Source organism: Hemitrygon akajei, chromosome 2, assembly GCF_048418815.1.
Source record: "Hemitrygon akajei chromosome 2, sHemAka1.3, whole genome shotgun sequence".
NCBI lineage: Eukaryota > Metazoa > Chordata > Chondrichthyes > Myliobatiformes > Dasyatidae > Hemitrygon > Hemitrygon akajei.
The window spans coordinates 149,390,565-149,418,123 of record NC_133125.1 but is presented as its reverse complement, the minus strand read 5'-3'; the positions used below and the strand labels follow the sequence as shown (position 1 = coordinate 149,418,123).

Below are 27,559 nucleotides of genomic sequence, written 5' to 3'. Positions count from 1 at the left end.
AACCATCCCGCATACATTCCAAGAAATCCTCTTCCTCAGCACCCTTACCAATTTGGTTCACCCAATACATATGTAGATTGAAATCACCCATTATAACTACCGTTACTTTATTGCATGCATTTCTAATTTCCCGTTTACTGCCATCCCCAACCACACTAGTACTGTTAAGTGGCCTGTACACAACTCCCACCAGCGTTTTCTGCCACTTAGTGTTATGCAGCTATACCCATATCGATTCCACATCCTCCAGGCTAATGTCCTTCCTTTCTATTGCATTAATCTCCTCTCTAACCAGCAATGCTACCCCACCTCCTTTTCTTTCCTGTCTATCCCTCCTGAATATCGAATATCCCTGGATGTTGATCTCCCATCCTTGGTCACCCTGGAGCCATGTCTCTGTGATCCCAACTATATCATATTCATTAATAACTATCTGCACATTCAATTCATCCACCTTGTGATGGATGCTCCTCGCATTGACACACAAAGCCTTCAGGCTTGTTCTTACAACACTCTTAGCCCTTATACAATTATGTTGAAAAGTGGCCCTTTTTGCTTTTTGTCCAACGCCGGAATTCACTCTATTCTTTGCCATGACCTCGCTATTTTATGACTGTATTGCATCTAAAATAGATTCCTTAACCAAAAATCACAATGGATCATTTTCCCAGTATTTTCTCGGCTGCTCATTCTTAAACTTTGTCTCCTTATGAAGCGCCCAGTCCACGATTAAAGCCATTTAAGGATGTCCTCGCACCACTAAATAAAGAGGTGTACCCAGTTTGTTTTGCTTCATTGAAATCTAAGTTTTATTTTACTTTAGCAGTCAAAAAGCATACACGCCATGGCCACTCTTTTTTCTTCAACATACACTCACTATCCTTTGTCAGACTGCGTGATACAGTGAAATAAAAAGACTAGCATTGAGGAATCTTCGAATTTCAATCAACAAACACACACACACACACACACACACACACACACACACACACACACACACACACACACACACACACACACACACACACACACACACACACACACACACACACACACACACCTTTACTGATCAACTACGACGACAATGTGCGAACTCCTCACTGACAGCAGGTCATGTTCGAAGCAGTTTTGCTGGAATTGTGAGGTAACATCTCTCAGCATGATTCATATTTACTAATAGTCACACTTTTCGCCTTTCAGTGGCATATCAAGTGATTATATGTTTACGTGATGTCAGGAGAAGGGAACTCTGATTTTAAGACTCTGCTGCCTTGAGGCTATACCCACCCATGTGAAAAGCTCCTGGAGTAAACCCCGTGGAAGAAATCCGGAGATGAAGTCTCTAATTTGCTTTTCTTTACAACTTCACTCCGGAAATGTCTGCGACGACACTGGTGCCAAGCTGTATCAGCGTTTGCCCTTCCCTTGGACTACATCAGTGACCTGGAGAGGATGTGCCCGCTACCTGAGTAACAGTCGGTTCTTCAAATTTTCCTGCCCAAGCTTGCACCCTGGAGAGGACACAATCTACCACAGGTGCAAACCTATGATCCCCTGGGAACGACAGCTGCCTACTACTACTAAGTGAAGTCAGTATATCTGCTTCCACCAGCCTTTGAGGCAAGGCTGTCCAGATATTTATTTCTTTAATTCATTTAGGAATACAAAGCCAGTTATGTTCTTCCGGCATTTGGATCCTTACAGCCTAGCAGGCCACTGATTTAACCCTACACAATTTACAATGACCAGGTAATCTAGTAACCGGCAAATCTCTGGAATGCAGTAGAACTCTCATAATTTTAAATACCTCTATGAAGACCCCCCTCAACTTTCTACGCTCCAACGAATAAAGACCTAACTTGTTCCTCCCACATTACACCAATGTTATTTACACACCATAGTTGACCATACTTCAAAAGCTGAAATAACAAGGTTCATGAGTCACACCTTAATTTTTTGCCAACCCAGGCTGAATCTATACCTATACCTATCTAGGTGTTCTGTCAGTGCAATAAGAGATTGTGAGAACTGTCTTAAATTGACAATAAGACTGTGGCATAGTGCCAGGCAACTGGAAAATGGCAAATGTCACTCCACTCTTTAAGAAAGGAGGAAGGCAGGAGAAAGGAAATTATAGGCTAGTTAGCCTGAACTCAGTGGTTGGGAGGATGTTGGAGACAATTTTTAATGATGAGGTTATGAAATACTTGGTAACAAAGGACAAGCTGGGACAAAATCAGAATGGTGTCCTTAAGGGAACATCTTGCCTGAAGAACCTGTTAGAATTGTTTGAGGGTACACATAGGATAGATAAACGGAAAGCAGTGAATGTTGTATATTTGGATTTTCAGAAGACCTTTGACAAGATGGAACACATGAGGTGGCATACCAAGTTAAGAGCCCATGGAATTACAGGGAAGTTACTGGTATGGTGAGAACATTGGTTGATTGGTAAGAGGCAGTGTGGAGGCAGTCAACTTTTTCTTGTTGACTGCCTAGTGGTGTTTTGCAGGGGATGATGTTGGGACTGCCTCTTTTTATGCTGTATATCAATTTGGAAAATGCATGTCACACACTTTGGCGGGTGAATTAAATGTGCAGAAATGGGGAGAAAATCCAAAATCCCCATTTATTTTCTAAATGGGGAGAAAATCCAAAAGCTTGAGATGCAAAGGGAACTCGGAGTGCTTGTTCAGAACACCCTAAATGTTAACTTGCAGGTAGAGTTGGCGGTGAGGAGGCAAACGTAATATTAGCATTCATTTCAAGAGGTCTAGAATACAAGAGCAACTATGTGCTGCTGAGGATTCATAAAGCAGAGGTGAGGCTTCACCTTGAGGATTGTGAACAGCTTTGGGCTCTTCATCTAAGAAAAGGTGTGCTGGCATTGGAGGTGGTTCAGAGGAGGTTCACAAGAATAATTTTTGGAATGCAAGGGTTATCATACAAGAAACGTTTTAAAGCTCTGGATTTGTACTCGCTGGAACATAGAAGGATGAGTAGGAATCTTCTGGTCTTGTTCTTCAATAACACTGCCCAGAGCCTTGCCATTCACTGTGTGAAATCTCATCCAGTTAACCAAAATGCACCACTTCACACTCTTCTGTGTTAAATTCCAACTGACATCCTTGGCCCACTTACCAAGTTTATCCATATCCTATTGTACTCTCAGACCCAGTTCTGCACTGTCCACTACACTACCATTTTGATGTCATCTACAGCATATTGAACTATTAATATACATGATAATCAATATAGGACAAACACTCCCACTGATGAGATGTGTATCATACAACTGCTGCAGAAAAATAAAACATTCAAATAATTTAAATCAGAGAAAATGAAAAAAGTTACACAGCTGTTTCAAAAACTACATAAAATAGACAAACAATAAGAAACATTTCTAAGAATTGACACAACCTGGGCAATCCACAGAATGCTGGTGGACCTTAGCAAGCCCATCAATATCTATGGAAAAAGAGTACCGAGGATGTTTTGGGCCTAGACCCTTCATTGGGACTATTCAATATATATGGAACATAGCATACAGAATGTAATCTGTTATGTTTCTGCAGGGTGAATAGAATGAGGCTATATCAAATCAAGAATAATTCTAACCAGAGCAGATAAACAGGAAGATATAAGGCTATGTCTACACAATTCACCAAGAGCAGGTTGGGAAAGTAATTAAAAAGACAAAATGATGGGTAACCTAAAATTGCAAAAGAAAAACCCTCTTCAGATGCATGAAACCTGAAAAAAGCAGAAAATACTGAGACACTGAGGCCCCTTCCTATCCCCTCACTGGTTTAGCATTCCAAAACATCTATGAAATTGACTGTGTGAAAGGATGTTACAGTCTTGGTTTATAACCAGGAAGACAAAGGTTATAGAATTGCAACACATACCACATAACACATTATGCTAGAGGATGGCTTTCCCAGTTGCAGAGTGTTTGGGAACAGAGTGTTGAAAGTTAGTCTATCTGAACAGTTTGAGTACTTCTTGAATTTAATATACATTTAAGTTGGAAAAATAGAAGTAAATAAAGATGGATCAATTACTTCATGGTAGGAAAACATGATAGAGAGATTTGAGACATGGATTTCAACGGTTAGGGTCTCGGCATCTAATAAAGTAATTAAACATTGCTTACACTAGCTCACAATGTTGGAATCTGTTCAACAGTGAAACATTGCTTATCTTTGGAAGTGGATAAATTTCAAGTGGCTCCTTGCAAAAGCTAAATAAACCCAAATTTTTAAGTTGAATATTTCCAATAGATCAATATTACAACCTGTTAAGAAGAAAGGGTAAAGTTTCTCAGTGAACTTGTCCTTGAAAATGTATAGATGTGACAACAGTGATAGTTGACCTGCTTCATAGTCCAGGTAAACTCCCAGCCTGCTGGGCATTACTTTCACGGGGAGTGCAGTACGAGGTGAAATCATAGTGGTGTATTCCTCTCCCAGGCGCCACAAGGCCCAGACTCTAGCTTTAGGCTCATGTGTAAATTCCTGTTTCCTTGGCACAGACTCCTTCACCATGCCCACGCTCCACATGCTGTTCTTTCCTACTTCCAGTTCCCAATAGTGCCTCCCTGTTCTGAAGCTCTACAGGGCCAAAACACCATGCCAACTTGTGAATCACTCTGCTCTGTCAGGGACCATCTGCTTATCACCGAGACTCATGGGTGTCTGGTCACTGGAAAGGACAAGTTTTGGATGTGTTGTATTGGGATTCAGCTTCAGAACAAATGGGACTAAGCAAGACAAATGTAAGTATTCCAATGAGGACAACTGATACAAGTTGACATCAAACATTTTGGTAACATTCGGTGGCTGCTTAGACCATACCAGCACAGTTAATTAAATTAAGTAAAAAACTACTGATGCTGGAAATCTGAAATAGAAACAGAAAATACTAGATGAATCAATTTCTCTCTTTTTCAGTTCGAAACTGGAGTGTTGATTGTTTTCTTTTCTCTCTAAGGATGCTGCCTGACAGGGTGAGTGTTTTCAGTATTTTCTGTTTCTTATGCATGCTTTTAACTACACCATGGGTGTTTTATAACGTATGAGCAGTGCTTCCCTTGTGTAATTCAATACTATTCAAACCATCATAAACTCTTGTTCTCTGTCTGTTCACCTTTCCCTGCCTAGTCTCAAAAGTACTCCCCAGCTCTTCACCAGTATGGCAGTGGCTTGCATCTCTTGCAGGATGTGGGAGATCAAGAAAATGTCCGTTGTCCCTGAGGACATTATCTGTGGGAAATACATACATCTGTAGCTGTTCACCAACTGCATCAAAAAACTGAAAATCATCAGGGATGCTGACAGTGTCAGAAAGGAGTATCATTGATGTGGGTATAAACCTTGTCATTGTTAATGGCAGAATTCTTAGCAGTGTGGAAGTACAAATGAATTCTGGAGTTCAACTCCATAGATCTGTCAACGTTGCCACACAAGTTCAGAAGGTGTATTGTGTACTACCATTCATTAGATGGGAGATTGATTTCAACAGCTACAAGATAATATTGCAGCTCTATGAAAGTCTGGTTAGACCACACTTAGAATATTGTGATCATTTCTGGTCACCTCATTATAGGAACGTGTGCAAGCTTTAGATAAGATTTATCTACATGCTGCCTACATTCGAGAACAGGTCTTATGTGGAAAGTTTGATCGAGCTAGGGCTTTTTAAATTTAAAGTGGAGGATAGGAGGTGACTTGATAGAGGTGTGGTCTATAAGGTTATAAGTGGTACAGATAGAGGGGACAGCCTGCACCTTTCTCCTAGGGCATCAACAGCTAATACCTGATGACATTCTTTCAAGGCGAGTGCATGAAAGTTGAGGGAAGATGTCAGAAATAGTTTTTTTTTGTACGGAGAAGTGCATGGGATGTTCTGCCGGGGATGATGGTTGAGGTTGGTACATTAAGGATATTTAAAAGATAGACATATGGAAGTTTATGAGCTGTGTGGGAGGGAAGTGTTAGAGTGGTTACCATCCCTCCCACATAACTCAGAAGGAGCATGTTTAAATAGGCTGACATAACATCATTGGCTAAAGGGCCCACACTGTGCTGTACTATATATGTTTTATGTGTAAGGTGCTGGATTCAGGTAATTGGATCAGACAACACCACAGCACAGAAACAGACCTTTCGACCACCTAGTTCATGCTGAACCGTTATACTGCTTAGTCCCATCTATGCACCTGAATCATAGCCCTCTATTCCCTCTCCACATCCCTGCACTTACCCAAACTTATCCTAAATATTGCAATCAAAGCCACATCAATGCTTCCACTGGCAGCTCGTTCTTCACCCACAACTCCCTGACCAATCAGGAAAGATAAAAGGCATAGACAGGTAGTGCAAGGTTCCCCTGTGGCCACTCCCCTCAAAACACGAGTATACTATTTTGGATACTGTTGAGCAGTGGGGATGAGAAATAACTGTTCAAGAGAAAGCAAAATCAGAGCCAGATCTGTGACACCAAGACTAGCTCTGAGGTTCAGTGGGGAAAGGAGAAGGCAGACCGGAGGAGACTCGATGGACAGGGTGGCAGATTCAAGATTCTGTGGCCGCCGCAGCAGAAGGGCTTCCAGAATCATGTGTTACCTTTCTCGATTAAGCCAGGATTAAGGATAACTCAAACTGGTTGCAGAACATTCAAAGAAAGTCAAGTAGGAGGTTAAAAAGCAGGACCTCAAAGGTAGTCATCTCTGGATTACTCCCAGTGCCAGGAGGAAGTCACCCATATTAGAAGCTTTTGCTACAAAGAGAAAACAGAAAAACTAGGGTTGTTTTCTCTGGAGAGCTGGAAACTGAGAGGTGAGCTATCAAAGTTATTAGAGGCATAGATAGGGTAGACATTCAGAGCCCATTTCCCAGGAGAGAAATGCCAAATACTAGTTGGCATAGTTATAAATTAAGGGGCAAAAATAAAAGGGGATTTACATAGCCAGTGTTTTTCTCACAGGCAGAATCTGGTGTCTGGAATGTGCTACCAGGGCAGCTGGTGGAAGCAGTAATAATAGCACAAATTTAAGAAGCATTTAGGCAGATGCTGTGCAGGCAGGGTATGGGGAGAGTCTGACCATGTGCAAGCAGATCAGATTCATTTGGATTGGCATCATGCATGACACAAACATTGTTGGTCAAAGGGCCTGTGTAAGTACTTTGGCTTAGTCAGTCATACCTCTGCCTATTATTTAATTCTTCCATCAAAATCCCACCCATTATCTCAATTGCATAATCCCTTATCAATACTACAAGATATTTTTTTTACCTGGATCAATCAACTTCAGCATCCGCTTCCACATGCTGTACTGAAAAGGGCCACTTTTAGCACCTTGGCTGAGATCAGCAGGGACTCTCTGGGGCTTGTTGAAATGCAGATTAGAACACCTGCATTTGAAATAAAGAATATCGCTGAGATGCTAAAAATGGTTGAGCCTTATAATGATTACTCAGGGCATCAGTACATCAGCACTAAATTTCTTCATTCTTCACCTCAGAACATTGTTGGGATGCTCACAGACCCTACACAGAATTCTCCGACATTTAAGCAGCACAATTTAAGGAAGAAATATTCACAATTTGAAAAATGGACAGAAAATAATGCCTCTCATCACTGTCCAACAAAGTAACTTTGCAAAGAGCTGAAAATGTGGATTTGGAAATGAGAACAATAAAAAGAGGAAATATAAATACACAACAGATGTCATGTGTACATAATGCTTTACTGCAAGGAACTGTTATTAGTTATCAACTTTTACTGGCTGAGCAGTTTTACTATTTCCCATTAATATACAGATATCTGAAAGTTTACACAGAGATACAATATGGGAAGATATAGAAAATTAATATTTCTTCCTTACTGAGAAACTGGCTTATGGTCAATTCTCAGGATGGAACAATCAGCTGGAGGAAATCAGGTGGTTGAGCATCATTTGTGGGAGGGAAGGAAGTGTCCATACTTTGGCTGAAACCCTGCATCAAGACCAAGGTTCAGGATCAATAACCTGATGCAGGGTTTTGACCCAAAATATCAATGCCCTTTTATGCCAAAAATACTGCTTGACACATTGAGTTCCACGAGCTGTATGTCTGTTGCTGCAGATTCTAGATTCTGCAGTCCCTTGTGTTTCAGAAATGCAGAAATTATGTAACGTGACAATAGACCATTTTTTTTCTCTGAAGAGAAGTCTGAGGGGAGATTCAATGGAAGTATATGAAATTATGAGGTGTCTGGACAGAGTTAATGCCGTGGGAGATATGTTCATTGTGGGGTTGAAGATGGAGAGTCACGGATATAAAACAAAGTGGAAAAGAACTAAGGATGGCAGAAGGAAAAGTTATTCAACTTCTGTTATAGATGGCATGTGGTTGGAATCTGGAACAGATGTGATAAAGATAAAGATGTGATAAATCTGGAGAGTTTAACATCGGTAGCTGAGCGAAGGGCGCTGAGGAGGCTACGGTCAATTATGGAAAACCCTGAACATCCTCTACATAGCACCATCCAGAGACAGAGAAGCAGTTTCAGCGACAGGTTACTGTCGATGCAATGCTCCTCAGACAGGATGAAGAGGTCAATACTCCCCAATGCCATTAGGCTTTACAATTCAACTGCCAGGACTTAAGAACTTTTTTTAAAGCTATTATTAATGCTTTTTGAGTTAGTGATTTAGATGCATATCATATTATTACTGAGTTAAGTATTGTATGTAATGAGTTTTTGCTACAACAAGTGTATGGGACATTGGAAAAAATGTTGAATTTCCCCATGGGGATGAATAAAGTATCTATCTATCTATCTATCTAAAGGCATCTTTTACTGTGGCCTTCGAGGGGCACAAGGATAAACAGCCAGTAGGTGCAACTAGTGAGTTGCTCTGGCAGAGAGACAATGCAGATGGTGAACTTCCTTCTGTGCTGTGCTGTAACAAAAATGCAAAACATGCTGAAACCCATTAAAAGGACAGGCAACATCCATGGAGAGACAAAGAGAAATTTTCCTAATCCGTTCCAGTTTTTATGAAGGGCCATTGACCTGAGTTGTTGAACCTGCTTCCTTCTGCTTGGTCTGCTGAATTCTTCAAGCAGTTTCTGGTTTGATTTGGAGTATTCATTCACGTTGTATGCCCTGCCACATACAATGATGTAAAGGACAACTAATTCTTACCCAAATATGGTCAAACAAAGCACTTGTCTGCCGAAGAATGGATTTAAGATCCTGAAAGAGAAAATAAAAGCCGTTACAATGATATATCAAATATTTAAATAGTGATGAGAATGCTTCACCAATTTAGTCACTCTAAAACTGAGATTGAACTTTTCATTGGGAAATAGGATACGTTTAAATGCTCAGCAAGGACCTGGACCCATTGCAATTTGCTTATCATCACAATTGGTCAATGGCAGATGCAATCTCAATGGCTGTTTGCACAGCTTTAGCTCACCTGGACAACACAAACAGCTATGTCAGGATGCTGTTCATCGACTATTGCACAGCATCAAATACCATCCTTCCCAAAATCCTGATTGAGAAGTTACCAAACCTGGGCTGCTATACCTCCCTCTGCAATTGGATCCTTGACTTCCTAACCAGAAGACCACAATCTATGTGGATTGATGATAACAGCTTCTCCTCGCTGACTATCAATACAGGTGCACTTCAGGGCTGTGTGCTAAGCCCACTGTACTACTCTCTATATACACATGACTGTGTGGCTAGGCATAACTCAAATACCATCTATAAATTTAATACAACCATTTTTGCTAGAATCTGAGGCTGTGATGAGAGGGTGTACAGGAGTGAGATATGCCAACTAGTGGAGTGCTGCCATAGCAACAACCCGGCACTCAACGTTAATAAGACAATAGAGCTGATTGTGGACTTCAGGAAGGGTAAGTCAAAGGAACACATACCAATTCTCATACAGGAATCAGAAGTGGAGAGAGAGCAGTTTCAAGTTCTTGGGTGTCAAGATCTTTGAAGATTTAAGCTGATTCCAACATATCAATGTATTTATAAAGAGGGCAAGACAGTGCCTATACTTTATTATGAGTTTCAAGAGATTTGGCAAGTCAATAAATACACTCAAAAGCATCTATAGATGTACTATGGAGAGCATTCTGACAGGCTGCATCACTATCTGGTATGGATAGGTTACTGTACAGGACCAAAAGCAGCTGCAGAGGGTTGTAAACCTAGTCAACTCCATCTTGGGTACTAGCCTACCAAATACCCAGGACACCTTCAAGGAGTGGTGCCTCAGAAAGACCGTGTCCATTATTAATGACCTCCAACACCCAGGGCATGTCCTATTCTCACTGATACCATCAGGTAGGATACAGAAGACTGAAGGCAGACACTCAGTAATCCAGGAACAGCATCTTCCCCTCTGCCATCTGATTCCTAAATGGACATTGAACCCTTCGACACTACCTCACTTTTTAAGTATATAGTATTTCTGTTCTTTTGCAAGATTTTTAATCTATTTAATATACGAATATCATAATTGATTTACTTATTTTATGTATTATTATTTATTATTGTTTTTACTTTTTTCCTCTTCTATAGTATGTATTGCATTGAACTGAGTTAACAAATTTCACAAATTTCTCTGGAATTCTCTACCTTGGTGAGTGGTGATGCTGGATTATTATAAGTACTTAAAGTGGAGGAGGTTAAATGTTTGATAAATTGAGTAACTTCTGGAAAAGTAGCACAGAAGGTACAAAATTGGCACGGATAAGGCATAATTGTATTGAAGGATCTGCACCTACTTCTATTTTATTTATGTTCAGTAAACACTGTTTTGATAGAGAATTTCTTTATTTTTTATGAACATTTTTTATCTAACTGGATCATATTTCCAATTTTTGGGGATATATTTTAGGCTTCCTCATGGTGACTTTTGATGAAGTAAATGCAAAGACACAAATTTCAGTGGGAGATTGATTAGAGACTGGGTGGGATTAGATTAAAGGTCATTGAAAGAAGCTTGAAAGTTTAAAAAATCTGCAGATGCTGTAAATCAAAAAAATTGAAAATAATTGAAGTGCTGAGCAGATCATGCAGCATCTGTGGGGAGAAAAACTTAATGTTTCATCAGAATGGAGAAGGATAGAAAACAAACTTGTTCTACTTTGCAGAGGAAGTAGTGGAGGGATGAGTAGAAAAAAATGGAAATCGATCTCTCTGACAGGGTGAGACAAGGAAACACATGCAACCAAATTGCCATTTGGATTGGATTTTGCTTCTTGTAGCGAGCTACTAATGGTAAGGCTATAAGACAAAAACAACTGGTACAAATGTAGCATTACACAAATATAACAAGAAAAACTGGGCTAAAGTGATATTCAAAAATGACCAGTTATGATGCAATGAGAAACAAAAGAGCAGAATAACTTACCTAAAGATTGAAGATTCAGTATTAAATCTGAAAAGCTCCATTATTCACAGATGGGTGATAAGGTGGTATTCCTCAACTAGCATTAAAGCCTGGTCTAATATAACAGATATTCATAGACAGAAAGGTCAAAGTGGGCATGAATACTTAGAATTTAAGTGACAGGGAGTCAGGTGCTCATGGCCATTCCTGCAGATCAAACACAGGGGACTTTGCAATGTGATCACTCAGTCTGCATTTGATTACTCCAGTGCAGAGGAGACCCTATTGTGAACATTGAATGGAATACACTGGATTGTTAGAACTGCAAATGAACCACTGCTTCACCTGGAAAATATTGGCTTTCTAAATGTTGTAAAGGAAAGAGGGGGGAAAGGCAGGATTTGCACCTCATACAGTTGTGGGAATGTGGGCTTAGGGAGTGGAAGTTTAGCATGACAGGAGGTGGTAAGTGGGGAACAGAAGAGATTTACCAAAAGTTTCATAGGGAGGAAATGGATATTTAATGTAGCAAGTTGTCTAAGATACTGTCTGAAAAGACTGGTAGGATCTGTTTCATTACAAAGTTTCAAAGCTGAATTGGATACATGACTGAAAGAAACATACGGTCAGGTAAAGAAAATAGAATAGAAGAATAAACAGGCTCTTCAGCCCCCAATGTTTCTTCTGAACAGGATGCCAAATTGCTGAAAATGATGCCAAATTAAACTGCAGACAGCTGCAAAAGAACAAAACTTCATGGCTTATATCTCAGTTATGTTCAGTCTTTTCAGATTCTTTTAAGTTGGTTAGGTTGCCGCAATCATTTACGAAGCTTCTATTTCACTTATCCTTAAAAAGGATAAGAACCCAACTGAATGTTCTTCATTTAGACCAATTTCCTTACTTAATGTTGACACTAAAATCCTATCTAAAGTTCTGGCTCTTTTGGTTGAGAATATCTTACCATCTATCATTTCTGATGATCAGACTGGATTTATTAAAAATCAATATTCCCATTTTAATATCCACTGGCTATTAAATGTTACCTATTCTCCTTCTAAGTAGAGATTGGAATTTTTGATATCCTTAGATTCTGAGAATGCTTTTGATCGGATTGAATGGCACTATGTATTTAAAATTTCAGAAAAATTTTAATTTGGGCCCAATTTTACTCAATGGATTAAATTACTTTATTTATCTCTTTCTGCTTGGGTTCTTACTAATTCTCAGAATTCTAAACCAGTTAAACTTCAACGTGGAACCAGTCAAGGTTGTCCTTTGAGCCGTTGCTCTTTGACCTGTCCTTAGAACCCTTAAATTCCTCTCGGGAATCTTGTGATATCACTGGTTTTTTGCGGGAGGGTACTACCCACAATGTTTCAATTTATGCAGATGATTTATTGCTTTTTATTTCCAATGTCGAGACTTCATTACCTTCTACTCTCTCATTTTAGCCAGTTTTCTGGATATAAATTGAACCTACATAAGAGTGAACTTTTTCCTTCGAATAATTTGGTATCAACTAATACTAATCTTCCTTTTAAAATTATAAGAAACCAATTTACTTATTTGTGTGTAACAATTACTAAGAATTATAAATACCTATTTAAAGAAAATTTTCTTTATTAAATTATATAAAAAGAACATTATCAAATTGGTAGCCTTTTTTGTTATCATTAAACAGCCAAATTAATTCTATTAATTAAACTTAAATTTATCTATCTCTTCCAGACATTACCCGTCTTTCTTCCTAAATCATTTTTTTCATTTGCTTGACTCTATTTTATCCTCTTATATATGGAAAAATAAATGTCTTTGGCTGAATAAAATTCATCTCCAGAAAGTTAAAAAGAATGGAAGATTAGCTTTACCAAATTTTAGGTTTTATTATTGGGCAGTTTACATACAGAATCTCACATTTTGTTTATGTTATATTAATCATGATTATTAATCATAATATCAATCATATTTATATTAGTCATTATATTAATCATAATTTGTGTTGGCACATGGCCAAGTCTTTAAGGCATTCATCTAATGATCTGAAGGTTGCTAGTCTGAGCCTTGGACGAGGCTGCTTATGTGTCCTTGAGCAAGGCACTTAACTACACATTGCTCTGCAATGACACCGGTGCCAAGCAGTATGGGTCATAATGCCCTTCTCTTGAACAACATTGGTGGCGTGGAGAGCAGAGACTTGCAAGCTTCGGCAACTGCCAGTCTTCCTTAAAAAAAACCTTGCCCAGGCTTGTGCCCTGGCAGCTTTCCAAGGTGCAAATCCACGGTCTATCGAGACTAACGGAGGCCTACCTATTAATCATGTGGACTATCTGGGTTGGGTTTCTTTAGAAGCTATCTCTGTTAATAAATTTTCGATCATATCTCTTTTGGGATCTTCACTTCCTTTATCTTTAAATGAAATAACTGAAAATGTGGTAGTTAAAAATACCTTGAGGATCTGGATACATTTTAGAAAACACTTTGGTTCATTGAGATTTTCTCTTTCTAGTCCCATTTTTCTTAATTTTTTTTTAGTCCCTCTATGACTGAAGTAGTGTTTAAACAATGGGATAGATTTGGTATTAAACGTTTCAATTTAATGTTTCTGTTTGTTGGAGGAAGTCTTTCTTCATTCAAATGACTGTCAACTAAATATAGTTTACCAAAAACCCATTATTTTTGATATTTACAAATTAGAGACTTTCTGTGATCTCAATTATATACATTTTCTAAAAGTCCTGATAAGAACTTATTAACTGAAATTCTAAATTTGAAACCTTTTTATAATGGTTCAATATCCAATATTTATGATATGTTGATGGAATGAGAAATGATTCTTTAGACAAAATCAAAAACTTTGGGAACAAGATTTACAGACTTCAATTTCTGAAGAAACTTGAAATGAATTTTTTATACTGGTTAATACTTCATTGTTATCTGCCCGTCATTCCCTCCTACAATTTAAAGTGGTCCATAGGGTTTATATGACCAATGATAAGCTATCACATTTTTATATCGGTATATCTCCCTACTGTGATAGGTTTAACAATGGAGAATCTTCATTCATACATATGTTTTGGACATGTCCATGCCTTGAAAAAGTATTGGGAGGAAGTATTCCAAAGTTTTTCTGTACTTTTTAAAGTAAATTTTAAGCCTAATCCTTTGACCAGCTTATTTGGTATTGTTGGAGGGAAAGATATCATTTTGAAGACATCTGGCTTGCACATCCTGCCTTTTATCTCTCTTATTGCGAGGAGGATGTTCTTGCTTAAATGGAAGGATGCTGCTCTGCCTAATCATGCTCAGTGGTTACGGGATGTTATAGCATGCTTAAAGATAGAAAAGATTTGTTGTTCAATTTTCGAATCTAACCAAGATTTTCGAAATTTGTGGGGACCGTTTTTGAATTGTTTTCAAAACCTTTGATTTCCCATTAAAGTACAGATTGTGGTTAGTAGCATATTTCACTATCTGATGAGGTTTTTTTTATTTACCATTTTTCTTTAGCAAACAGCTTCACTTTAGTAGTGGGTTTAGATTCTATATACCTCAATGTACAGATTAATCTAATCTACATGAATATAGGGTAAGGAGTTTGTTAATGTGATTCAAATATGATGTATTTGGTATTATTATATCTTTCTTTTGTTTTCTAATATGTATTTTCATGAACTCTGTTCTATGTCGAAATTAATAAAAATATTAAAAAGGAAAAGAAGTGCAAGTGAACCACTGCTTCACCTGGAAAAGATTGGGTTTCTAAATGTTGGTAAGGAAAGGGGGGGGGGAGGCAGTATCTGTACCTCATACAGTTGCAGGAATGTGGGCTGGGGAAGTGGAAGTGTAGCATGACAGGAGGTGGTAAGTGGAGAATGGAAGAAATTTACCAAAAGTTTCATAGGGAGGAAATGGACATTTAATGTAGCAAGTTGTCTAAGACACTGCCTGAAAAGTGTGGTAGGATTGTTTCAATGCAAACTTTCAAAGCAGAATTGGATATATGTCTGAAAGAAACATATGGTTAAGTAAAGAAAATAGAATAGAAGAAAAAACAGGTTCTTCAGCCCACAGTGTCTGTGCTGAACAGGATGCCAATTTGCTGAAAATGATGCCAAAATAAACTGCAGGCAGCTGCAAGAAAGCAAACAAGAGAAAATCTGCAGATGCTGGAAATCCAAGCAACATACACAAAGTGACAGAGAAATAGAACAGGCCCAGCAGCAAAGATGGAACAAAAATATACTCAATGTTTTGGGCTGAGACCCTTTGGCAGGACTGTCGAAAATAAAAGCTGAGGAGTAGGTTAAAAAGGTGGTGGATGGGAAGAGAGAAACACCAGGTGAGAGGTGAAACCTGAAGTGGGAGGGATGAATAAAGAGTTGGAAAGTTGGTTGGTGAAAGAGATACAGGGCTGAAGAAGGTTCAGATTTCACCTATCGCCTTCTGCTTCACTCCCCTACCCCGAACCTTTTAAATCTACTCCTCAGCTTTTATTTTCCAGTTCTGTGAATGGCCTTTCTCTGAAACTGCACTGTTTTCTATATATGCTGACTGGCCTGCTGAGGTCCTGCAGCATTTTGTGTGTGTTGCAAGATAACAAATCTGGAATTAATGACTTCCAGCTATGCTGTTAGATTTTGAACTTAATTAACCAGTCTGCATAATGGGAAGTAGATAACTTCAGCTTGGTTACCAGCTGAACTGACAAACAAATTAGACAAAAGATGAATGGGAGGTCAACTTTTCTTTTGAACTGCACTCCCAAAATGTGGAATTCAATCCCTAAAACTATGAGGGATATAAACTTAATTGAGACTCCTTGTACCAGCTCAAAACCTATTTATTTAGACGAGCATTTAACTAACACCGTTTTGTCTTTTATTTTCATTTACTTTTTTAAAATTTTATTTTCATGTACAGAACTTTGAACTACATTATCCATATGAAAAGTTCTCTGCTAATAAGTTATTATTGATGTAATTTAATTTTATCTCAGCTCAAGGTGTTAAAACCTGAAGTACAGGCATAGCTAAGCACATTTATTTCTCAATTGCTAGGAACTTTTGGACTATTCTAGTGATATTTAGTATTGTGGCTTTCTTGGCTCACACCATATATATTGCCGTGTAGGCCTTATTGTTTAATGCTATTGTATAGTGACTTTGGGATGATACCAGTTGTAGATATTATTACTGGGACAATATAAGCTCTGCTCATGTTGCATAGCCTTCAGTTTCCTCTTTTAATTCAGCACATAGCTAGTGTTTTACACTTTGTGATTTCTGTATGTTTGGAATGGCTGCATCTATTGAGTAAACTGTTCTTGTTTGTTCATCCTGTATCACTTAGTGTTTATTATTATTATTATTATTATTATTATTATTATTATTATTATTATTATTATTATTATTATTATTATTATTATTATTATTATTATTATTATTAATTATTATTATTATTATTATTATTGTTGTTGTTATTGTTATTATTATCATTATCATTATTATTATTGAAATACCTACATAGAGTGGACATACAGGGAATGTTGCTTATAGTGGAGGAAGCTAGGAACAGAGGGTACAGCCCAGAATAAAAGGATGTCCCTTTAGATAAGAGATGAATTGTAATTTCTTCAAACAGAAGGTGGTGCATCTGTGGAATTCATTGCCATCGACGGTTGTGGAGGCCAAGTGACTGGATATATTTAAAGTGAAGGTTGATAGGTTCTTGATTAGTAAGGGTGTCAAAGGATACAGGGAGAAGCCAGGAGAATGGGGTGAGAGGGATAATAAATGCGCAATGATGGAACAGCAGGGCAGTCCCAATGGACCAAAAGATTTAATTCTCTATTATTTCTTATTGTCTTATGGTACCAGTTACCACGTTCCCTTGAAACTAACCTGGTTCTTTTTCTAGTATCCCATTAACTCTTGCCTTGACACTGGAAAACTTATTATTCTACTATGTATTAGCTAGACATAGTGAATTAAAACAACCTCTGGGTTGTTGCCTGTGCCATGTGCCAGTGAGGGCAAAGATAGGATGATTTGGCAGATGAATGCGTGGCTGAGGAACTGGTGCAGGGAAAGGATTTGAGACATGGATTCTTGTGATTTCTTCTGGGGAAAGTATCAATTGTATAAAGGGGTCAGGCTACATCTGAAGCCGAGGGTGACCAACATCCATGCTAGCAAATTTGCTGGAACTGCTGGGGAAGGTTTAATCTAATTTAGCAGGTGGATGGGGATTGGTATAATAGGGTTGAGGATGGAGATGATGGCTTGCAAGCAGAGGTACTGTATTGGTAGACCCAGGAAGGACAGGCAGCTGATTGGGCAAAACTGCAGTCAATGGGATGGGTTGCAGTGTAAAGGGGGTCAAACTGAAAAAGGTAGGTGACAAATACAGAACTGAAGGTGACATATTTGAGTGCACAGTATACAGAATAAGATAGATGACCTTGATTGCAGTTAGAGATTGGCAACTATGATATTGTGAGTATCACGGAGTCACAGCTGAAACACAATTGTAGTTGGGAACTTAATATCCAAGGATACACAATCCATCAAAAGGGTAGGCAGGAAAGCACAGGACGAGCATGAGGAGTGGCCCTTCTGGTAAAAAATGAAATCAAATCTATAGAAAGAACTGAGGTAGGATTGGAAGATGTAGAATCCTTGGTGGTTAGAGTTAAGAAACTGCAAGTGTACGACAACCCTTATGGGAGTCATTTACAGGCCTCCGAACAGTAGCCAGGACGTAGTCTACAAATTGCAGTGGGGGATTGAAAAAACATGTCATATAATCAATGTAAAGTTAGCCATGAGAGATTTCAATATATTGATAGATTGGACACATGAAGTTGATACAGGATCCCAAAGGACAATATGTGGAATGCCTCCAAGATGGCTTTTTGGAGAGCTTGCAATTGAACCCACTAGGGGATAGGCAATTCTGGATTGGATGCCATGTTATGAACTGGATATGATTAGGGAGCTTAAGGTCAAGGCACCCTTATAGGAAACAGTGATCATAATATGATAGAATTCACCCTGCATTTTGAGGAGAAACTAAAGTCAAATGTATCAGTATTGCAGTGGTGTAAAGGGATTTACAAAGGTACGAGAGAGAAGCTGGCCAAATTTGATTGGAATGTGACATTAGCAGAGATGATAGCAGAGCATTGGGGAGCAATTTGGAAGGCACATGATAGATACATCACAAAGAAGAAAGACTATTCTAAAGGCAGGATGACACAACCATGACTGACAAGGTGAGTCAGACAACATAAAAACAAAAGAGTGATATAATAAAGCAAAAATTAGTGCTTTAGTTTGAGGAAGGGAAATTTTAAAAAAAACCCAGACGACAACTACAAAGTCATAAAGAAGGAAAACATGAAATATGAAGGTAAGCTAGCCAATAATATAAATATGATAACAGAAAGTTTATCAGATATATAAAAAGAGAGTCCGGAGTAGATATTGGACTGTTGGAACATGACACTGGAAAGATAGTAATGGGGGCCGCTTAACGAGATAAAATCCAAAAAGTGTTACAGGAAAGATACTGGCTGGCAGTGACTAGAGGTATTCATCAGTGGTCAGTATTGGAACTGCTACTTCTCACATTCTTGTCAAGACCTGGATAACCAAACTAATGGCTTTGTGGTAAAGTTTCCGGATAATACAAACATAGATGGAGAGGTTGATAGTGCTGAGGAAGCAATGTGATTGCAGCAGGAATCAGACAAAATGGAAGAACAGACAAAAAAGTGGCAGATGGAATATACTGTTCGGAAATGATAATGTACTTTGGTAAAAGGAACAATACTGTGGAGTATTATCGAAATAGTGAGAAGGCTCAAACATCAGAGGTTCAGAGGGAGTTCTCATATAAGACTCCCAGAAGGTTAATTTACAGGTTGAGTGTGTGGTAAAGAAGGCAAATGCAATGTTGGCATTTAATTCAAGGGAAATAGAATATAAAAGCAATGAGATAATGCTGAGCCTTTATTAGACACTAATCAAGCCACATTTGGAGTATGTATTGTCAACAGCTCTGAGCACCATATCTCAGAAAGTATGTGCTGTCATTGGAGAGAGCCCAGAGGAGGCTCCGCAAGGTGATTCTGAGAATTAAGGGGTTAACATAGGAGAGTGGTTGGAAGGTTTAGGCATGTATGCACTGGAATTTAGAATAATGCAGGAAATCTCTTTGAACATTCCTAGATGTTGAAAGGACTAGAGAAGATGGAGGTGGAGAGGATGTTTTCAGGTGTATTCAGAACTAGAGGGAAAAGCCTCAAAATTGAGGGGTGACCTTTTGAAACTTTTAGAAGCAGGATTGTATTTTTAGCCAGAGAATAGTGAACCTGTGGACTGTTCTCCACAGACTGTGGTGGAGGACATATCTGTGGGTATACTTAAGGTGGAAGTTGACCATTTCCTGATTGGTCAGGCATCAAAGATATGGCGAGAAGGCAGGTATATAAGGTTGAGTGAGATCCAAGATCAAACATGAATTGAATGGTGGAACAGATGGGATGGGCTGAATGGCCTAATTCTCCTTTTTCTTATGGTTTTTTGGGGGGCAAGGAAATGGTGGATGAACTTAATAATTACTTTGCATGAGTCTTCATTGTAGAATGCTGTAAGTTGAGAGTGTTAAGGGACAGAAGTGACTGCAGTTTCTATTTTTAGAAAGATAGTGCTGGGGAAACTGAAAGATCTGAGGGCAGATAAGTCATCTGGACCTGATGGACTACAACCTTCTGTTTTAAAACTAATTGCTGAAGAGATTGTTGAGGCATTGGTAATGACTTTCAAGAGTAAATTAGTTCACCCATAGTTCCAGAGGACTGGAAAATTGTAAATGTCACCCCACTCATCAAGAAAGCAAAGAGGCAGAAAAAGGAAATTATAGGGCAGTTTGCCTAACTTCAATGATCAGGAAGCTGTTGGCATTGGATGTTAAGGAGGAGGTACATGACAAAATAGATCAAAGTTACATGGTTTCCTTGAAGGAAAATTTTGTCAGATAAATCTGTTACAATTTTTGCAGAAATAGCAAGTAGGATAGATAAGAGAGAATTGTGGATTTTGTTTACTTGGATTTTCAGAAGGCTTTTTGACAAGGTACCACACATGAGGCAGCTAAACAAACTAAGAGCACAGTGTATTACATGAAAGATACTAGCATGGATAGCACATTGACTGATAGGCAGGAAGCAAAGAGTGGAAATAAAGGGATCCTTTTCAGACTGGCTGCTTGTGACTACTGGTGTCTTCAGGGGCCTGTGTTGTAACTCCTTCTTCTTACATTGTATGCCAATGATTTGATTGATGCAATTATTAGTTTTATGGCCAAAGGGAATGATTCAATGATAGGAAGAGGGCCAGGTAGTGTTGAGGAAGCAGAGAGGCTGCAGAAGGAATTAGATAAGTTAGGAGAATAGACAAAGTGTGGCAGATGTAATATATTGTTAGGAAGTGAAATGGTTGACTATTTTCTAGATGTGGAGAAAATTAAAAAATCAAAGGTGCAAGTGGACTTGAGAGTTGTAAAGCAGGTTAAGTCACAGCTTGAATGACTTGTGAGGAAGGTGAATGTAATGTTAGTATTCATTTCAAGAGGACTAGAATATAAAGGAAGAATGTAATGCTGGGGCTGTATGCAACACTTGTGAGGCCATGCTTGGTGTATTGTGAGCAGTTTTGGGTCCTTATCTAAAAAGGAATGTACTGGCATTAGAGAGGGTTCAGAAGAGGTTCATAAGATTAATCTCAGAAATGAAAAAGTTATCATAGGAGCAGTGATTGATGGCTTGTGGCCTGTACTCACTGGAATTAAGAAGAATGAGGTTGAATCACATTGAAACCTGTCAAATTTTATAAGCTCTAGATAGAGTGAATGTGAAGAGGGTGACCTTGGTGGTGGTTAGAGGACACATCAGCAAAATAGAGGGATGTCCATTTAGATCAGAGATGAATAGGAATTTCCTTAGCCACTGTGTGGTGAATTTATGAATTTTTTTCCTACAGTGGCTGTGGAGGCTTGGTCACCGGATGCCTTTAGGGCTGATGTTGATGAGTTCTTGCTTAGGCAAGGTGTGAAAGGTTTAAGAAGGCGGCAGAAGAATGGATCTGAGAGGGAAATGGATCAGCCATGATGTAATGGCAGAACAGACACGATTAATGGCTTAATTCTGCTCCTTTGACTTATGGTCTATGGTGTTGGAGTAATAGCCAATGGTTTGGAAAATCTACCAGTCTGGCTCTGCAAAAGCTCTGTACATGTTCAACTAATATAGTTTTACTATATAAGGTACTACAGAAATAGCAGCTAATTTGCTATCTAACAGTAGGATATAGCTGCAAAAATTCTGCATCTTCTGGACTCAGTTTTCCTTGCATGTCTGAAACTACTTGTTTAAAAGAATTGTGCTGTTCAGAGATTGTCTTCAAGTTTTCCTTCTTTTGTTGCAATATGGTGTTCCCCTTTTGCTGTAATTTTATATTTAAGCTCTTTTTCTTCTGATGCAGAAACACGTGCTGTTTCTCAAACTTGGATGTAATGTTCTGCTGCACTTTCACAGATTGTTTCTGATGGAATAAGCAACACTCATTTATCCATCGAAAGACAAACTGTTCAGGAGTGTCTGATGCAATAAGTCTACATGGTGGACTGCAGGAAATTAGAAATGCACAATACGTCAGAAATGGAAGAGTACACAAAAGTACAAACGTTTGTATATGAAACTGGTGGTGATTTCTGATGTTCGGTAACATTTGTACAGAAAGGAGATTTACAGGCAGATGGGAACGGGGTGATAGTACTGAAGATGAAGCAGTTGGTTTACTGACAGAGGCAATGTGTAGTTGGAGTCCCAGCAAAGAGAGGCTGATCATAAGGCAAAAATACAGTCAACTGGATGAATTGCAATGAAAAAGGTGGAAAAGTCAAAAAGGGTGAATACAAGAGTGAAGGTGTTATATCTGAATGCGCAGTATACAAAATAAGGTCAATGGACTTGTAGCACAGTTACAGACGGGCAATCTTGAAGTCGTAGGCATCACTGAATCATGGCTGAACGAAGATCATAGCTGGGAGCTTAATGTGCAAGGATACATATTATATTGAAAGGATAGGCAGGAAGGCAGATGGGGTGACATGGTTCTGTTGGTAACAAAATGAACTTAAATTATTAGAAGGAGGAGATATAGTGTAACAAGTGTTGAATGATGGTGGATCGAGCTAAGGAACTGCAAGGGTAAAAAGACTCTGACAGGAGTTTTATATAGGCCCCCAAACAGTAGTAAGGATGTGGTCTACAAGTTACAATGGGAGGTAGAAAATGCATGCCAAAAGGACATTGTTACAATAATCATGGGGAATTTCAATATGTAGTAAGAATTGGAAAATCAGGTTTGTACAGGATTTCAAAAAAGGGAAGTTCCAGAATGCCTACAAGATGACTTGTTAAGAGCAGCTCATTGTTGAACCCACTAGAGGATAAACTATTCTGGATTGCGTGTTGTACAATGAACCGGAATTGATTAAGGAGCTAAAGGTAAAAGAACCCTTAGGAGCAGGTGATCATAATACTATTGAATTTACTCTAAAGTTTGAGAAGAAGAAGCTAAAGTTAGATGTATCAGTATTACAGTGGAGTAAGGGAAATTACAGAGACATGAGAGAATAGATTGGAAAAGAACAGGCAGGGTTGATGGTAGCACAACAATAGCTAAAATTTCTGGAAGCAATTCGGAAGCCACAGGATATACAGTGCTTGCATAGATAGAAGATTGGCTGTCTTGCGGAAGCTGAAGTGTGAGAATAATGAGAGGCCTCTTCTGGTTGTCTGTCAATGACTAGTGGTGTTATGCTGGGGTAAGTGTTGGGATCGCTTCATTTTACATTATATATCAAAGACTTGGATGATGGAATTGATAGATTAGTGACCAGATTTACAGACGATACACAAAAAGGTTGAAGGACATGTCCTGAGGAACCCAGGAGGCTCCAAGATGACTTAGATAAATTAGAAGAATCAGCAAAGAAGGACAAGATGCAATATAGTGTAAGGAATGATACGGTCATGCACTTTGGTTGAAGGAATAAAGGCATAGTCTATTTTCTAAATGGGGAGAAATTTCAAAAATCAGAGAAGCAAAGGAGTCCTTGTGAAGGATTGGCTGCAGATTCCTTGCAGGTTGAGTTGGTGGCAAGGAAGCCAAATGCAATGCTGGCAGTTATTTAGAGAAGACTAGAATATAAAAGGAAGGCTGTACTGCTGAGGTTTTGTAAGGCATTGGTCAGATCGTATTGGAGTATTCAGATGAGTTTTGGACAATGTATCTAAGAAAGGATGTGCTGTCGTTACAGAGTCCAGAGGAGGTTCACGAGAATGATTCCAAGAATGAAAGAAATAAGCCTGAGGAACGTTTGATAGCTCTGGGGATCTATTCACTGGAGATTAGAAGAATAAGGGGGTATTTCACTAAAAAACTATTGAATACCAAAAGGTCTAGATAGAGTGGATGTGGAGACGTTATTTCACAGAGTTTCTTTTTTTTTTAACCAAAAATGTGGTGATTCTATGGAATTCATTGTCACAGACCATTGCCCACGGTTCCGCTGGAGGGCAATTTATTGGTTACAGTTAAAACGGACTTTGATAGGTTATTGATTAGTCGGGTCATCCTTCGTCAGAGCGTCAAATGTTCAGAGGAGAAGGCAGGAAAATGCGGTTAAAAGAGATGATAAATTAGCCGGAAGGGAAAGGAGGGGCGAACACGCATAATTTTGCTCTATGTTCTTACGGAAACACTATTGAAGCCACCTGTTCTTTCTCACCCTTTCTATTCGATGTGTATATAGATGGCATAGAACCGTCTTTAGTGTATTTCAGGCCTCTGAATTTAAATGCTCCAACATCCACCATATATGCTGGGGTGTGAATAAAATGACTTCTGGCCTTGAATAAGACCAGACATTGGGCGGTGTATCGAGAAACGGTCGGTAACACACCGCAACATCTAATGTTTCTTTGCGCCATCCCCCACTGATACAACAGTGAAATTACTTAACATGTACAAAAAGAAATGTGTTTGTTAAAGAAGCTGTGACTAACATCATTATTCCTTTACTCGCAAACCCACTGGAGGATTGACGCGGGTATTAATAAGGATGAGAGTTACGTTGTTTACTCCATTGTGAACTCGGGTTGCTAACGACGCTGTGGATTTTCCAGAATGACACGTCCTCCAATCCTCTACGTCAATGAGGTGGCGTATCCGATCATGGCGGCGTTTGGCATCCCTGGTATGTCATGATACTGTCTTTCTATGTGCTTTGCTCTGTCACGACGCTATGGAATGTTCTGTATGTCCTCTGGTATTAGCGACAATGGCTAATACCAGAGAACATGCTTTCAAGCTGATTCACGGACAGTATAGGGAGATATCCGAGGTAGATTATATTGACACGCGAGAGTAAGTGCATGGTACACACTGGCGGGCTTTGTGATAGAAGCAGATACATGGGGGTTATTGAAGAGACTGACATAGGCATACGGATGAAACAAATAAGGGAGGGAAATGTGGGAGGCAAGGGTGAGATTGATCTTGATGTAGGTTAAACGTTCAGCACAACACAGTTGGTGGAAGAGACATTACTGCGGTTTGCTTTTCTATGTTCAATGTTCTGACAGTTACCTTGGCGAAATTCAATATGTACTGAACTGAACAATGAAATATTTTCTGAAGACCCGGGAACGGAGAGTCGCTGGACGTAAACAAATGAACAAGGAACAAATTAGAATGTATTTCAACTGATTTACGCAGCGTGGATAAGAGAGTGTTTGAAAACAGACTTGAAAACGAAGGATGAATGGTGATGCGTTTGAATTTAAAGTTCCAAGTTATAACACGATGGAATAATTAAGCTGGTAAATTTCTGAAGAGATCAGCATTGAAAGTGAATGGGTATCTAGCGGACAGGTGATCTGGAAAGGAGATTAAAATAGCAAAAGACAGGGTTATTTAGGGATGACCAGTATGAGCAAGCACCTGGAATGATGCACGTTGTAGTGCGGGTTTGCAGGGAGCAGCTGCGGCCCAAGAGTGATACAAGACATAAGTAGAGTGATGCCGGTTTGGGAGGGGGGGGGGCGTGGGGTGGTGATTTTGGTTGAAGAAATCCCGATCTGAGCCGATCTCTATAGAAAGTGCCATCATCGCCTTCTAGCTATCCCCCCCCCCCCCCCCCCCCGAGACTTATCACTGGCCAATAACAGATCTTACCCTCTTTCAGCCAGCAAAATCACCCATGATTTTTCAGTGTCTTTTGCTACCTGCCCTATGAGAAGTTCTTTTATTCTCTCTAATTTCATGCGTCTCTGCCGCGTTAGGTTACTGGCGCCCCAGTTGTCGGGTCTTTCCAGCATTAATTGCTCAAATTCCATATTTCTTGATTCTGTACTTCCCTGCTATTGCTTATTTTGACTTGAATTGAATGGAATGGAATGATCTTTATCGTCATTATACCAAGGTACAATGAAACCCTGTTTGGCTTCCTCTCAGGCAATCAAACAAAGCGGTAGATAAAAACAAGACAGTAATAGAAAAACGGTATTAAATAGATAAGTAGCATAAAATAAGTTACAGCAGCACCAGAATGTCACAGTAATGCACAGAGTGCCATTAGTGCGAGTATTTGAGTCCTTGTGTGTGCTCACAGTTTCAGTTATTGTTCTGTGGGAGTGGTGTGATGGAGGGCACAGCTCTGGGGTAGAAGCTGATTCTCAGACTATTTGTACAACAACACACACAAAATGCTGGTAGAACACAGCAGGCTAGGCAGCATCTATAGGGAGAAGCGCTGTCGACGTTTCGGGCCGAGACCCTTTGTCAGGATGCCGCCTAGCCTGCTGTGTTCTACCAGCATTTCGTGTGTTGTTGTTTGAATTTCCAGCATCTGCAGATTTCCTCGTGTTTGCTCCTCAGACTATTTGTTCTGGTTTTTAGTGGGCAATTCACTAAGGCGAACAATATGAAGAATATTCTGTAACTGCTTTTAATCTAGAACGGAATTACAATACGGATCTCGTGCTTTCCTGGCATATGTGGTGTATCAACTCTGCTCGGGCTCCAGCGGGGGTGCAATATCGGTATATAGGGAAGACAAGCGATAGCGACGTGTTCCTCCTAGTTGTTAAATTTCCTTTTTTTTAAAGAGTGCAATGGATTTCCTTCACTTTGTAGCCATTCTGTAGGAACGTCGTACGTAATCGACTTTTTTCACTCGTGTATACTCTCCGGGTCCAAAATAGTTATTACATGGTTAATCAAAGTAACATTAACCGCTCTACGTTGGGAGGCGTGATGGTGGTTGCTAATATGGACGTATAAATCCGTGTGAGTGGGTTTCCGGTAGACGCCATGTCCGATGCTATAGCCCGGTTTTGTCCTATTGGAATATCCAGGAACAGGAGGCAACCATTCTTCTCCATCTCCATTGTAAATTGAATGTTTGGATGTATGCTGTTCAGATAGTCGTGGAACTGTTGGAGATCCCTTCTTTTCTTCGATAGCCCGCTCTGGTTCGGTGCCTGATCTAGATCGTTTCATCTCGAATTGCCAACGAGATATCAACTGTCTCCATTTCAACACTCCTCTCTCTTCCTCCAACCTGACCCCTTCTGAACGCAGTTCTCCAATCTCTCCGCATCATCCCCAACCTTACCAACAAACTCGCAAAACGTGTGTTGTTATAATGTGGAACATTGTATTCTACCTTGCCGAGGCCAGATGACAACTCTCAGTCACCTCCTTCTACGCACCTCTCCAAGAGGACCCCAGTCCACAACATCAGAAAGCCACCTCCGACACGATAAATGATCTTGATCACTCTAGAGAACTCTGAAGCACTACCACCACATTCCTAGTTCCCTTACCTCGTATTGTCACTTCTACCAGAAATTTGACTGTCCCGGTAGGTGTATTGTCTCTGCCTGCTCCTGCCCTACTGAACTCATGTCCTCATATCTCGAATCCATTTTATCCCCGTGGTTCAGTACCTTCCCACCTATATCGGCGACGTTTCTCATGCTCTCGAACTTCTCAGTAAATTTCAATTCCCTGG

At 39.4% G+C, this 27,559-nt stretch overlaps 1 pseudogene; it reads right to left on the bottom strand.

Moving 5' to 3' along the window:
• Window positions 1-4,199: 4,199 nt before the first annotated feature.
• Window positions 4,200-25,880, bottom strand: LOC140721028 (nuclear factor 7, ovary-like; annotated as a pseudogene).
• Between the last annotated feature and the right edge of the window lie 1,679 nt (window positions 25,881-27,559).